Raw genomic sequence first — 15,818 nt, forward strand, 5'->3', positions numbered from 1 at the left:
GCATATTAACTGTTGACCGGTCACTGCACTCTGGAGAAACAGTCTACGTCCAGATGATTTATGGAAATTGTCAATAACGTTTAAGTGTTGCAAACAATAAAAGATTAAGATGTGCCTTTTTTTGGTAGGCTTTTTGTGAGCATCATCACGAATTGAAAAATTAATAACTTATGAATTATTGGCCCGAGCTTGAAACATCCGTAAGGAAACGGAACCAATTACAGCAGAAGCAAACACTAGTAGTGCGATATTTGGACATTATGTAGACGATGCGGATTCTCCCTCAGCTAGCGATAAACGCGAGTCCCCGGTGTACACTGAATGTTGGGATCATAATCATTTTGTGAACGAATGCCGGAGTCAAAGTGGGACGAGGAATGTTTCTCCACGAGCATAAAGAACGGTATGATGCTATCGCTGCAATGGGTTGAGTAATGTAGCTCGGGAAACTAATTCGGGACAAATGATCATCGCCACCTTTACTACTTGCCAAACTATGAATTCAGAATTGCTTGTCATTGGCGTCAAAATTGCCGATTTGTAGTGTCCATCATTCGTAGATACGGAATGTTTCCGGTCTATAGTTAGCGTAAATTGCTGTCAGGTGTGGAAGAAACACCACGTGGGTGTTATGACCATCGATATGATTGAAAAATGTCGATTTCACGGATTTCAATGACGATAAAAAATTGGAATTTGGGAGCGTTAGTTCATTCTCATTCTATCAACGTCGGGTCTCCCAGCTAATATATATATATATATATATATATATATATATATATATATATATATAGAGAGAGAGAGAGAGAGAGAGAGAGAGAGAGACTTTTAATTTAAATTTCATTCAGAAGAATATAATTTTTCAATACCACGACACCCGGATACCATACTTTAATATCTTTTGTTTGTTTCTACTTTTATTTTATTTTTCTATGTCCCTTAAAAAGACGTAATTTTTAATATATTTTCTTTGTATGTGCTAAATAATAATATTATTTCGAATTAGACCTAATCTTAACTTTCCTTTGAGGAGATGAGCCTACATCGAAAGCCCATGGGTTAAGAAAAAAAATCTGAACTGTATTCTTTATTCAAACAATAAATTTCTTTTCTGAAAATTAATGTTTTTTTTTTTTTCTGAATGAAATTTAAAAAAGAAAAAACAACTATAAATTCCATTTGCTCTATCAAGTATATTTAGCGAATCTCATTTTTTTGACTGGGATATATATATATATATATATATATATATATATATATATATATATATATAATATTACCTGCTAAAAAAATATTTTGTAGGACTCGATACCACAGGATTCCTATTCACCTCAGGATTCTGATATATATATATATATATATATATATATATATATATATATATATATATATATATATATATATATATATATATATATATTATAGATAGATAGATAGATAGATAGATAGATGGATAGATAGATAGATATAGTTGCCACCTATGTTAACATTCTTTGCATAACATAATATTATGACAGGAAAAAACCGGCGGATAAACCTATTGTTGAAAAATGTATTTCGTAATCGATGATTATAGAAAATGAAATCTCACTCCTATTACTCATCGTGTAGGATGGTCTACTTAACTCCACAATAAAATATGACAGTAGGAAAATGTATTTCACGCTTGTAGGAAGAGGTATGAAGTCACATTACTAATTCTCATTTATTGAAGAATAATAGACGTAACTGGACGTTCTATTTTTATCATTAAATAATTGGAACTGTCAATACTGACTCCTACATGATTAAAACGATTCATTCATCAAAATTCCTATAACAGTTAAGGGAAAACCCCTCTTACCAGTGTATGCGAATAAATCGTTTAAAGTGACATCATAGACTGCAGAGCGGTGACGTCACTTCCACTTTCTATTTCGCTTAGTCACTCTTTTCGTTTGGACCCCAGTTTGAGCAGACATGTTCGCTTTCTAGATTAACGATGGGCGCGCCCCTTTTCTGACGTATCTTTACACAACCAGAGTTTACGATTCTCGTTTCTGCAGGAGGAGAATAAGCTAGTGAGCAGTACAAAGGGTGCAGTTGTCTCTTGAAAGCTTTATTTCATATCCGCCAAGCATATTCTTGTCTAATTAAACATGGCGGACTAAAAGAACCGACACTACTAGACGATTAGAAAACGATCATCATCGTATTCATAATCAGACGAGAGTCGAGTCAAATCATGTGTCGAAATTGCACTCCACCAACGCAAAAATCAAAATCTACATAAATAGGCCATCGTCGAGCACGAGAAGTTTCGTTTTATTCTAAGAAAATAATATGAATCGTTATAACAATGGAGCTTAACTCCAGTACAAAGATGTGAGGGGAGACGTAAAGGCGATCCACCATAACATGATGAACGTTGCTGCAGAGAAAAACGCATACAGAAAGGGAAACGTCGTTGCCAACAGTCCAGGGAGCACAAATGTTTGTGACCTTTACAACAAAGCCTGCAGCTCCCATATTAATTTCTGATGTAATAAGCAGTTCTGCTCCGGTCTAGCAACCCCTCCCCGGGAAACTAGGTGTTTCATCTAAGGTCGATCCTGACTGACGGGGGCTTACTAGCTATTACAAAACTAGATAGATTCACCTGCTAGATGTTGCTTCGCAATTTGCTTTCCTTCTTCCCCACTTCCCATATATCCCTCTTTCCCTCTCTCTCTCTCTCTCCCTCTCTCTCTCTCTCTCTCTCTCTCTCTCTCTCTCTCTACCTCTGTATCTTTCTCCTTTTTCTTACTATGGGGAGGGTTACCGTTTATCACAGCGTAAAGGCCACTCAAGGTTCCAATTTAATGAGTGTCAGGTGAAACAAAATCGTGATAATACGTAATGGTTCCACATGGATAGGATTTGTTTGTTTAAGAAAGCGGCTCAACGAGAATTTGTTCATGTTAGACTTGAAAACGGCCATGTTATAGTCAATTTGGGAAGCAGCCACCCGGCATTGTGTTTAACTGACGGGCTATTCTAGGAAAAAAATCTGTGTTTATTGTTATTAAGTTTAGTTTTAGGCAGAAATTCATAATAAAGAGAATAGTTGGCAATTGGTGCAGACAGACGAGTGTCTGTTGTGAATATTCTACATGGGGGGGGGTTATCGACAGAAGCTTCGTTGAGCACGTGCTATGGAAACAACGATAGAGCAGAGGTAGACTCGCTACACCCCTTCTGTGAGAAAAAAAAAGAAGTAGGGTGGAGAAGAGGGCTTCACTCACTAGATTTCAAAGTCGGTTTCGAACCCTCTCAATAGACGAAAGGTCATTTTTACCAGCTCCTTCCCATAGGTAGCAACAATACTTCATACACGCATAGAAAAATACTTTCTGGGCCAACCATTTTATGTCAAACCATTTTTCTGGTGACCTTTGCAACAGATTTCATGTATGTGTTTCATTTCAGTTCAGGAGTGAACGTCAGTTACACAAGCTTGTCAAGCTTTCCCAACATTCATTTCAATTGGGCCGTGACTAGGGGTCAGAGCGATTATGATGAAAGGAGAGAAACTTGGTTTTTGATGCATTAAAACGACACTTGCTTCAGATTCGTTGTCTTATGAATAATGTCCCAAATCTTTGAGGTGTTATAAAAGCTTAGCAAAACATGGTACTTTCTCGATTGGGGTCAGGTAGTTATGAAAGCATTGGTGATGGAAAGAGAGAAGCTCGGTATTGGATGCATTAAAATTAATCAGCGACCTTTTTCACCATTGCACCACGTGCTCAAGGTCAGAAGAGAGAGGATCAGGAATCAGAAAGATCTTGGTCATTGCTGACCTTTGCAGTGTTACCATAAATCGTAGTGCTATCTGCATAAATGTCTAAGAATGATCTAAGATTGTGATTTGGGAGATCATTGATGAAAATCAGAAAGAAAGTTCGGCCACTAAGGAACGCCAGTGTTGATACTATGAGCTACTACTTCTGTCAATCGACGACTGCTCTTATAAGACTATCAGAGAAAAATGATTTAATATTTAAGAGGATATTTCCAGTTATTCTGTAGCTGGAAATCTTGTGAAGTAGACTTTCATGCCATATCTTTGATCATTGGAAAGAAGCTATTGATTGGTAAATGAACCTGTATTACAATGCGGTATCAAACCAGCGATGTGATGGAAACTACTAGACCACGAATAAAACGAATTGGAACAAAGGATTCAGGAAATAGACCAGACAATTTTGAAGAACACGTGCCATAATAGTATTTATTGAAAAGACAGATTAGCAACATCATGACATGAGATTAGCAACATGTTGTCATAATAGAATTACTAATGAGACTATGTTAGTTTGAGAATATACTAACATTACTTATTATTCTGAAACATTAGTTTCGTATTTTTGTTTTTATTTAAAATATGACTATTCGTGTTTTTATCATCATCATCATCATTATCATTATTATTATTATTATTATTATTATTATTATTATTATTATTATTATTATTATTATTATTATTATATGAAATTAATTTGAATCGAAACAGCATATTTATTTTTATAATAAACATTTATCGGAGAATCCGTAGAAAAGCCCAACCAATAAAGGAGAAATGAGTTTTGGAAGATAAAAATAGCCCTATCTGTGCGCGAACACACATCTAACCTACTATTGCGAGTCTTGTTTAGACATGTGTCGTTTTAGTGTTAGGGTTAGTGGCATGTAGTGTAGAATTATGGTGCACACAATGCTGAATAAACGACATCGTTGAACGCATCGCGGCATGGTAGACAGCTATCTTTGTTATTTTAGGTGGAGGCAGAAATATAATGAAAATGATGTTTTGTGAAAATACTTGATGATATAAATGGATGTTATGCTCTTGAGTATATAATAAAAATTTATTTATTTATTTATTTATTTATTTATTTTGGTTACCGGCATTTTGTTTGGTTTTAGGATAGTGGATGGATTTTGGGGTTCTCTCTCTCTCTCTCTCTCTCTCTCTCTCTCTCTCTCTCTCTCTCTCTCTCTCTTGGACATTCAACTCCAAAATAGTCGAATTGAATTTTACTTAGTACTGCATCTGTTACGTAACGGGTCCTTGCGGATGCACCTGAAGAAATTCGTTACATCGGACGAAACTATTATCCTAATCTTTTTGATTGTTGTTTCACGGCGTTTCAGCCAACTATTTCTCTGGCCTTCGTCAACTGGTAACCGCGACAGGATAGAAACTCCGAATCGCCTAACTGCATTTTTAGCAATTACTGCCTTCCATAGATGTTGTCGTCTCACCACGTTTTGGCCAAGTAAGCCTCTGGCCGGCTTTGTAGAGGATTGAAACCGCTATCTTAAGACAATGCTCACATGGAACCGTAGAGATTCAACGTCTCTATCAACTGCGCTGAGACGACAACAACTATGGAAGGCAGTGATTGTTGAGAATGAAGTTAGGAGATTCGGATTTCCTATCCCATCGCAGTTACCACCTGATGAAGGCCAGAGGAATAGTTGACCGAAACGTCGTGAAACAACAATCAAAAAGAAGATGAGGATAATAGTCCGAAATAAAAAAAAAATAATAATAATACTCATCTCAATGATGAATTCCAATTAAATAATATATATATATTTCGGGCGAAATGTGAGAATGACATTCAAGGTACGAATAGTAATCCGAATAATCCAAATCATGAATATGGGTTGTTTTGGATATTTTAACAGATGAAATATCATTTTCGTTAATTATGTTTGGAAACACGTGGCGTTTCAGTAATCGGTTTAATTAATGAATTTATCTATACTATTAATAAAATTCTAAATATTTATTTATTTATTTATGTGTGTGTATGTATATATATATATATATATATATATATATATATATATATATATATATATATATATACCAATAAAACTTTCGAAATTGAAAATTTGAAAATTTCTTTTTTTCCTAGATTGTCCTTATCTATATATGGTTCGTAACGAATAGAGCTGCGTCATACAAAAAGCCCGAAATAAGGGGGTTTGGCCGATCGTGCAATTGTCGAAAAAGTTACCTGCCGATGTCAACGGAATTTAGCACTGTCTGCATACACTGTCGGTAACATCTTTCGCCATATGGACAGGACTTGTGGCACAATGGATAACACGTCTGACTACGGATCAGAAGATTCCAGATTCGAATCCTGCAAGTTCGTAGTAATTTTAACCTTCATTTTATCCAACGTTTATTCATTATCCTTACCCTTAGTTAGTTTTGTTTTTTCAGGAATTTTGTTTTGTGCATATGGGAATTTCCAATACTCCGAGTTCACAGGGTCACATTGATGGCAAGACGAAGTTGAGTGTACTCGATTTTGTGTTGGACTCGGCGTTGTGTGTTGGACACGGCGCAGCCGCTAGTTACTAATATAATTCAGTACAAATTAGTGCGGTTTTATTATACACACTGATTGAAAGTTACTCCTGATTATTAAGTTGCATATATTACTGAAATATAACTGTTACAATGAATAGAATAAAAAGGTGCGTAGCACGAAGTTTCTATTTAAAATTTAATATGGGTGCCAGCATTCGATACTAGCTTTTCAAGACGCATGTGTGACACCATGCATCGGTCACTAGTGTGACCGCCCAAGCGTTACATAAGCGTCCAGGGAACGGCAGCGAATGTACGTTTGCCTATAGGGAGTTACTTGATCGTCATTTGGGACCCTTCTGCTCTCCTGGTTGACAACTTTATGCTCAGCCAGTGTTAACAAACAGTATTCCAGAAAACAATGAACATACCTCAGTCTGTTGGGTTTCTTCCTCTTCATTATTATCAATCTAAGGTCACAACGACAACAGTCCTGGGGAGGATGGGAGATTTTCTTGGGTTTTTTTTCCTACCAGCTCTCGTCTGTAATGCTCTGGAAAATCAAAAGGTGACGCGCCTCTTTGTTGGACTGTCCCTTCCTAGGATGTGACTTCTTCCTGTTGTGTTCTGGCTGAGAAGGGCGACAAATATCATCTTGATCTTCAAGGCAGATTAAGCAACACGCAACACAAGTTGTAATATTTAAGAACATCTTAACTATTTATTTTTACAAGATATATTGCAGTATTTTACAATAAAAACCGTTTACGACAATTCATAACATTTTACTTTTAAATTTTCAAACTAGCGTTAGCTATTCTTAACTAGGGCTGAGGAGGATTGGGTGCCTCCCCCCTTTTAAAGAGAGACAAAAAATACTTATCAACTGATTTTACAAAGAACTTTTTTCTTTTTCATTTTTTTTAACTAATGAGTCAATATTTATCAAGGCTAAAACCCCATTTGAAGATCATGGTTAGCTAGATGGATTAACTGACAGATGAATTATGATGAATAATACTATGATGGGAATTTAAAATCTCCACATAACATCAACGCAAAACAAGAACTAATCCAGAAAATATAATTTTCCCCCCATCGTCAAAAATATCATGGAATGTGTAGACTAAAGAAAAATAAAGAGATAGTCTCATTACTTTCGCTCCACTATTCGTTTCTTGTAAGAATTATATTTCGTTAATACATTTCAAGTATAAGAAAATTCACATTTTTATATTGTACAAATTGTCCATACGAGAGGCATTCAATAAGTAATGCCCCTGGTCCACTTCTGACAGAAGTAGAGCAACGAAACTTGATACAGTTGTTAGCCTTTTTCCACATAGAGTTATGCATTTCTCCCATTGTTTAATGCAGCTCTACAGACTTTTTTTTCTACAGCATCACAGGTTGGTTCTCCGACCATGACATGATTTCGGAAATCAAGGCTGCATTATCTGAGAAATGCTTTCTTTTCAAACACAACTTCATAATTGGGAATCAGAGGGTGCTAGGTCACGAATGTAAGGGGATAGGGAAGATTCCATAGCCACACGCACATGCTTCTAATCTGGCGACATGCGCGTTGCGAATCGGAGCGCTGTCTGGCAGGAAGAGGATAATCCTAATGACATCGAAGTGAATCATAATACGTTCCTGCAATTATGATACCCTTTGCCATGAAAGTTGCCATCACTACTCCGTCCTGCTCCCAGAAATCATTGCACATGCAAAATATCAGAAAGAGCAGATAGATGGAAATTGGCCAGGGGCTCTACTTTTTAAAAGGCTGTCGTATTTTTATGATCGGAATTTATTTAAAAGAAAACAATGCAAGGTAATTTACCAAGGATTAATATAATCTATATAAATATAACAATAGTATGTATGTATGTATGTATGTATGTATGTGTGAATATGTTTAACTTATAAACTCTTAAACTAATTACCACATAACACAGAAATTAACAGGGAATAGTAATTATACACAAATGATGGTTTATAGCAAGTAAAATCTTTGTTTGGATTGATCAATAACGCGTAAATAAATATGTCGGCAAGTTGAAATTCAAAATGTTCATTTCAACTTGCCGACATATTCCTATTACTTTTACGCATGTGCACATTCATTCATAGCTTGAAATGATTTAATTTTAAATATATCTATCTGGCGATAATTTTAAATATATCCATCTGGCGATAGCTAAAACGCAGGGAACGCGACTGGGTGCGCTAAATGTTTTGGTTTGGATTCAAACTTATGACACTCAAGTCATTTTTTAACTTTTGAATCAGTACTATATATATATATATATGACCCATTAAATTATCGCCCCATTAGCCTTCTCCCACTTTTTGCCAAAATATTTAAGACCTTAATTAACCATGCTCTAGTCCATCGCCTTACAGATGCTAAACTTCTGACTGACCAACAATATGGATTTAGACAAGCTCAGTCCACAGCAGACATCCTAACTGTAATCTCTGAACGTATATACCACTCACTGGACAAGGCGGGGGAGGGCAGAGCGGTAGCTCTAGATATATCTAAGGCTTTTGACAGGGTATGGCATGAGGGTCTCCTCAGGAAAATTAGATCATACGGTATCACTGGTATAATACTTAACATAATTAAATCCTTCTTAGATAAGAGAAAAATCCAGGTGGTCCTCGACGGTCGTACATCTAAACAATATGATATAAATACGGGAGTTCACCAGGGGTCTATCCTTGGGCCTCTACTGTTCCTGATATTCATAAATGTCCTTCCCGACACAACTGCCTCTGAGATGGGTATATATGCTGATGACACCACACTTTATAACAGGCATGACAGGAAAACAAATGAACACATATCTAAAGAAATGGCAGAAACACTAGAGGATGACCTCCAATCTGTAGTGGAATGGGGACAAAAATGGATGGTCACGTTCAATGCCGTCAAGACTAAAGTAGTTTCATTCAATAATTACAAGAAACCTTCTCAACCACCTATAGCAATGGCCAACGACTCTTTATCTGAGATTACGTCTTTCAAGCTCCTTGGCCTAACGTTCACAGGAAACATGAATTGGAACAATTACATCGAGGACATTGCCAGGGCCGCTGCAGGGAAGGTGGGCTCTCTCTACCGAGCTAGAAAACTACTAACACCTGAAAGTATCCTGTACCTCTATAAGGCAACCATTCGCACATGTATGGAGTATTGCTGTCATATTTGGGCTCGTGCATCGGCTACTAGTCTCTCGCTCCTTGACAAGGTTCAAAAGAGAGTCGCAAATCTGATATGCCCTGAACTGGCATCTAAGCTTCAGCCTCTGTCCCATCGACGAAACGTTGCATCCCTCTGCCTGTTCTACAAGTATTTTAATGGTGAATGCTCTAACGAACTGCAAGCACTTGTGTCCCCACGACGTGAACACCCTCGACAGACCCGACAGGTTGCAAAATCCCACCCCCACACTGTATAGATCCCTAGATGTAAAAGATCTTTCTACTCCAGTAGTTTCTTCCCCAGAACCGCTACACTTTGGAATTCCATTCCAGGTCCCTGCTTCCCCAACTGTACTGACGTGCAGAAGTTCAAGTGCAATGTGAACCGATATCTTGCTGCCCAAATCCCTACATAGTATCCTAGTAGCCCCCTACACCAAAGTGGCAATGTGCCTTGTTTGGGGTGAAAATGTAATAATAATAAAAATGTAATATATATATATATATATATATATATATATATATATATATATATATATATATATATATAAATATATATATATATATATATATATATATATATATATATATATATATTCAATAGAGAATTAACTCTGTGATAATGAATACAAAATCTGCATGAATTAAAATATATTTAAGGATATTTTACGACCGGGCAAGATCGGACCCCCCTCTCCGCTAATAACGAATAAAGAAACGTTGCCCCTTTACTGCTGAGGTTCATAGATACCAGACAGCCTGCCACTCTAATAGTTTCATCCCTCTGATTGCAACACTTTGGAATTTCTTCCCTGCTTCCTCACCGTTGTAACCCGCAGTATTTTTTAAATGTACTGTGAACAAACATATTGCTGCTTGTTTCCACAAATTCTCCTGTTGAACACGATCCCAAACAGAAACCCTCTACGTACCAATCGGCAATGTGCCTTGTTTGGTATGAAAACGAGTAAATAAAAAGATTTGTCACATATAATTACTAATATGTCTGTAATTAATGTAGTCGAAATCCAGGCCACACATGGAGTCAAAGATGCAGACTCTAGATCATCACTAAGAAAGAACATCAAGCGCAAACACAGAGAGAAAACTGCGTCGGTATGAGATACTTCAGAGAGTTAATTACTTTTATTAAAGCGCACACAAAGTAAGTTCACGTATATTTTTTAATCAAACTAGATGTAGTTTGGGGAGAGAGTGAGATCTACGCAGATCTACACGGCTGCGAGTAAATGGGTTTATCAGCATGGAACCAGTAGACGACATAATAAAAGGTTATACGGTCATACTAAAACAGAATATTATTTGAAGAAGGACGGACGCCGCGAGGTTGCCCCATGCCCCAAGTGATGCCACAAGGGACAATTATAGAGAAGTGCACTCAAATGACCTTAGAAAAAGGTTACGGGTCACGCACACATATACTTACACACACACACACACACACAATATATATATATATATATATATATATATATATATATAGAGAGAGAGAGAGAGAGAGCGAGAGAGAGAGAGAGAGAGAGAGAGAGACGTTGTTTGATTTGTTTTTTTGCGATATGTTTTGAATGAATTCAATTATTTACAAAAGTGCATTTTTACCTAAATGCGAGTTGGGAATAATTTACCCGGTAAAAAATTTGGTACCCTCACATGGGGAGCGGTATATATATTATTTTTTAAATGTAATTATCCACTGACACGTGTTTCGTTGTCTACGACTCATCATAGTGGCTGATCTCGTTATATTCAGCCACTTTGATGAGTCGTAGACGACGAAACACGTGTCCGTGGATAATTACATTTTAAAAATAATATATATATATATATATATATATATATATATATATATATATAGAGAGAGAGAGAGAGAGGGAGAGAGAGAGAGAAAGAGGCTCATGTTTGTATTAAATACTAATCCGTAAAAATCCTTAATAACACCTGACTGTGCATCGAGGTTTGCTGCACGCTGTCCAAAAAAGGCCAAAAGAAGATTCCAGCTGAAACGGCTCAGTGGAACAATCAGACAGACTAAGATAGATAGATAGATAGATAGATAGATAGATAGATAGATAGATAGATAGATAGACATATGTGTGTCTGTATATATAAAGAGAGAGAGAGAGAGAGAGAGAGAGAGAGAAGACAAATCTGGTTGAATATCAGCGCTAAACTTTGCATATTATTTTTTTTTTCGTCAATTTTTGTTAAATATGGCGGGCTAACTTTCCTGGGTTTCCCGTGAGGGAGTAGATAAATTCGCCAAACGTGTAACGTTATGCGTATCGCGAATTTTTCTACTATATCGCGAAAAATGCGACAAAGCATATTGAAAATATGTTTGTGAGGGGGTGTATATAACAGAGACAGGAGAGAGAGAGAGAGAGAGAGAGAGAGAGAGAGTAAATTATGAAAGCATATTCTATTGAAATATCACTTTCTTTTTTTGTTAGCTTTAGGTTAAAATATCATTTCCGATTTGTGTCACTGTTCTGTTTAAATATCGCTTTCTTTTTCTGTTAGGTTTTTGTTGAAATATCATTTTATTTTTCTGTCAGTATTATGCGAAAATATTACTTTCTTTTTCTGTAAGGTTTATGTTGGAATACAGGGTGACCAAAAAAATAAAAACCAAAAGCTTAATGGAGGCCATCTAGAACATATGCTGTAGAACGGAGAAAAAAGGCCAAAAACTAGTGTTTTGATGTGATGTTTTGAATATAATAAACTAGTTATGACCAAAGTTTCATTTCATTCGGACAAAACACTAAGAAACGGGGCCTAATTAGAGATGAGGCACGTTTTTTGGGGTCACACTGTACTATTGCATATTTCTGTAAGAATTATGTTGAAATATCACTTTCATGTTCTGTTAGGATTATATCGAAGTATCACTTTCTTTTTCTGTTAGGATTATGTAAAAATATCATTTTTGTTTTCTGTTATGATTATGTTTTTTTCTGTAATGATTATGTTTAAATGTCATTTTAGTTTTATGTCACAATTATGTTGAAATATCACTGCATTTTTTCTGTTAGAATTGGGTTGAAATATCCTCTTCGTTTTATGTCAGGATCAGGTTAAAATACCATTTTCATATATCTGTTAGTATTTACATGAAATAGCATATTTGTTTTTCGGCGCTTTATTTGCAAATCGCGTTTTATATTGTGTAACGCAAATCACGTTTTATATTGTGTGTAACGCAAATCGCGTTTTATACTGTGTGTAATGCAAATCACGTTTTATATTGTGTGTAGCGCAAATCGCGTTTTATATTGTGTGTAACGCAAATCGCGTTTTATATTGTGTGTAACGTAAATCGCGTTTTATATTGTGTAATGCAAATCGCGTTTTATATTGTGTGTGACGCAAATCACATTTCATATTGTGTGTAACGCAAATCACATTTTATATTGTGTGTAACACAAATCACGTTTTATATTGTGTGTAACACAAATCACGTTTTATATTGTGTGTAACGCAAATCACATTTTATATTTTGTGTAACGCAAATCACATTTTATATTGTGTGCAACGCAAAATACGTTTTATATTGTGTGTAACGCAAATCACGTTTTATATTGTGTGTAACGCAAATCACGTTTTATATTGTGCTTAACGACAATCGCATTTTATATTGTGTGTAACGCAAATCACGTTTTATATTGTGTGTAACGCAAATCACATTTTATATTTTGTGTAACGCAAATCACATTTTATATTGTGCGCAACGCAAAATACGTTTTATATTGTGTGTAACGCAAATCACGTTTTATATTGTGTGTAACGCAAATCACGTTTTATATTGTGCGTAACGACAATCGCATTTTATATTGTGTGTAACGCAAATCACGTTTTATATTGTGTGTAACACAAATCACGTTTTATACTGTGTGTAACGCAAATCGCGTTTTATATTGTGTGTAACGCAAATCACGCTTTATATTGTGTGTAACGCAAATCGTGTTTTATATTGTGTGTAGCGCAAATTGCGTTTTATATTGTAACGCAAATGACGTTTTATATTGTGTGTAACGCAAATCACGTTTTATATTGTATGTAGCGCAAATCGCGCTTTTTATTGTGTGCAACACAAATCACGTTTTATATTGGGTGTAACGCAATCACATTTTTATTTTGTGTAACGCAAATCACATTTTATATTGTGTGCAACGCAAATTGCGTTTTATATTGTGTGTAACGCAAATCACGTTTTATATTGTAACGCAAATGACGTTTTATATTGTGTGTAACGCAAATCATGTTTTATATTGTGTGCAACGCAAATCACGTTTTATATTGTGTGTAACGCAAATCACGTGTTATATTGTGTGTAACGCAAATCGTGTTTCATATTGTGTGTAGCGCAAATTGCGTTTTATATTGTAACGCAAATCACGTTTTATATTGTGTGTAACGCAAATTATGTTTAAATTGTGTGCAACACAAATCACGTTTTATATTGTGTGTAACGCAAATCGCATTTTATATTATGTATAACGCAAATTGCGTTTTATATTGTGTGTAACGCAAATCACATTTTATATTGTGTGTAACACAAATCATGTTTTATATTGTGTGTAACGCAAATCGTGTTTCATATTGTGTGTAGCGCAAATTGCGTATTATATTGTGTGTAACGCAAATCGCATTTTATATTATGTGTATAACGCAAATCGCGTTTTATATTGTATGTAGCGCAAATAGCGCTTTTTATTGTGTGTAACGCAAATCACGTTTTATATTGTGTGTAACACAAATCCCGTTTTATATTGTGTGTAACGCAAATCACGTTATATATTGTGTGTAACGCAAATCGCATTTTATATTGTGTGTAACGCAAATCACGTTTTATATTGTGTGTAACGCAAATCGCATTTTATATTGTGTGTAACACAAATCACGTTTTATATTGTGTGTAACGCAAATCACGTTATATATTGTGTGTAACGCAAATCATATTTTATATTGTGTGTAACGCAAATCACGTTTTATATTGTGTGTAACGCTAATCACGTTTTATATTGTGTGTAACACAAATCACGTTTTATATTGTGTGTAACGCAAATCACGTTTTATATTGTGTGTAACGCAAATCCCGTTTTATATTGTGTGTAACACAAATCACGTTTTATATTGTGTGTAACGCTCTAGTTTTAAATAATAATATCGCTTAAACACTGCTCCTTGCTTCAGAATAGTATATTTTGTCCGTCGGGTTTAGTTTAAATGTCATAGTAAATTTTTAGATAGCATTTTTATTCGTGTACTAAGCTCCAACTTGTAATAACTATTTTGTTAGTATACCACTCTTTTTATTTAAATAAGTCTTTTCGTGTTTCTGTTGTTTCGTTTAGTTTAAAAACAACATTTTTGTCGGGCTGTCAGGCTCTATTTTAAAATAGTATTTCTTGTTTGTTACACCTTAATTGTAAATAGTGTTTTTCTTCGTCTACAACAATCAAATTTACAATAGCATTTTCGTTTCAGAAATAAGTTTGAAATAGCGAATGTGTTTCGGTGTGTGAGGCCCGAGAATAAAATTGAATTTTCCTTTGTCTATAATTATTAGCATTAAAATAGCATTTAATCTGACACTGAAATACTTTTTGGAAAGAGGATGCATGTCTCAAGCCAAAAACAGGTAATTATTTTTGGGACGACAGCAGGTCAAAAAGTACTCCGGGATGCCAAAAAAGTACGCCAGTACGCCAACTTTCATTCTGTCATAAAAACAACTTTCTACAGAAAAAAAAACAATTTATTTTTACAATTGTGATTTTTGTTAGATTTTGAAAAATAATAAACGTGTTCTTCATATATAATTTTATGTTTATTCGCTAGATAAAATGTAAAAATACTTTTTTTTCTTTAGAAAGTTGTTTTTATGACAGAATGAAATTTGGCGCACTAGCGTGCTTTTTCGCGTCCTAGCGTACTTTTTGGCGTGCTGGCCTTCCAAAAAAGAATTACAAATCAAAAACAACGTTGTCTTTTCTCTCTCGGTTTTAAGTTATAAAATATCACTTTCGTCCGTCTGGCATGATCAAGGCTAATTAGCGTTTTCGTTTGTCTGCAACTAAAGTTTGAAATAATGTTTGTGTTTGTCTTAAGATTGAAATAGCATCTTTCTTTGTGTACAATTCAAGGTGGAAATAGCATTTTTGTTAGTTTACAATTCAAGGTTGAAATAGCGTTTTAGTTTGCCTACAACTCAAGGTGGAAATAGCGT

The 15,818-nt window shown here is 35.3% G+C and overlaps 1 long non-coding RNA gene across 2 annotated transcripts in view; it reads left to right on the top strand.

The window, feature by feature from the left end:
• LOC145286184 (uncharacterized) overlaps window positions 1-15,818 on the top strand; it is a 330,937-nt gene that overhangs the window by 26,681 nt on the left and 288,438 nt on the right. Inside the window, exon 1 of one of the 2 annotated variants that reach the window (XR_013869119.1) lies at window positions 5,953-6,185. The exons of the other annotated variant lie outside the window; for it this stretch is intronic. This is a non-coding gene — a long non-coding RNA (uncharacterized LOC145286184). Of the gene's footprint in view, window positions 1-5,952; window positions 6,186-15,818 lie in introns of those variants that run through there. 2 annotated transcript variants of the gene reach the window in all.

Source organism: Euprymna scolopes, chromosome 10, assembly GCF_053919585.1.
Source record: "Euprymna scolopes isolate OS-2025 chromosome 10, ASM5391958v1, whole genome shotgun sequence".
In the NCBI taxonomy this organism is placed as follows: domain Eukaryota; kingdom Metazoa; phylum Mollusca; class Cephalopoda; order Sepiida; family Sepiolidae; genus Euprymna; species Euprymna scolopes.